Source organism: Triticum dicoccoides, chromosome 7A, assembly GCF_002162155.2.
Source record: "Triticum dicoccoides isolate Atlit2015 ecotype Zavitan chromosome 7A, WEW_v2.0, whole genome shotgun sequence".
Lineage (NCBI taxonomy): Eukaryota > Viridiplantae > Streptophyta > Magnoliopsida > Poales > Poaceae > Triticum > Triticum dicoccoides.
The window spans coordinates 122,850,835-122,851,469 of NC_041392.1; positions in this window are offsets into that span (position 1 = coordinate 122,850,835).

A 635-nucleotide genomic window follows, 5' to 3' on the forward strand; every position below is an offset into this window, starting at 1 on the left:
ATGTAAAAGTATAATTAAAGAGAGATGGTGTGGTGCATATATTATTATGACACCAATATTATAATATGCTATATACCTAAATAGGTGATTCTCACTATTTGTATATCTCTCAACAAGCACTAGTTTTCATTCTATTCATGTACTCCGATTAAGGATGATGGAGTCGCATAAGAACTAGCGACTCCTTGAGATGACTAGAGAGACGGATGGGACCGACGACAACCATATTTGGGTCAAAAGTCGAGCATCAAGGCAGCTCAATTATTCGCATGAATGAATGATCCTGGGTAATGGGGCAACACGATATCGCGGTTGCCGAATGTAGCGGGTGCATCATACGAGTTCTTTTACACAGTGACAATCTGGGTAATGGGGCAACGCGATGTCGATTGGGGCCGCCGAATGTGGCGGATGCATCATGCGACATCTTTCACACAGTGATACACATGATCGGGTGCAAACTAAATTCCAGACATAAGGCATATGGCCGATCGATGTTGTTACACGTCCATGGGTAGGTGCCATCAAAGGTACGCGTAGTCCATATGCGCCCACGCATGTGGCGTCAGCCCTGCTCGGAACTCATGCCATGGCGGGCGGGCCGATTGTGGGGACAGGCTACACTGGAATGCCCC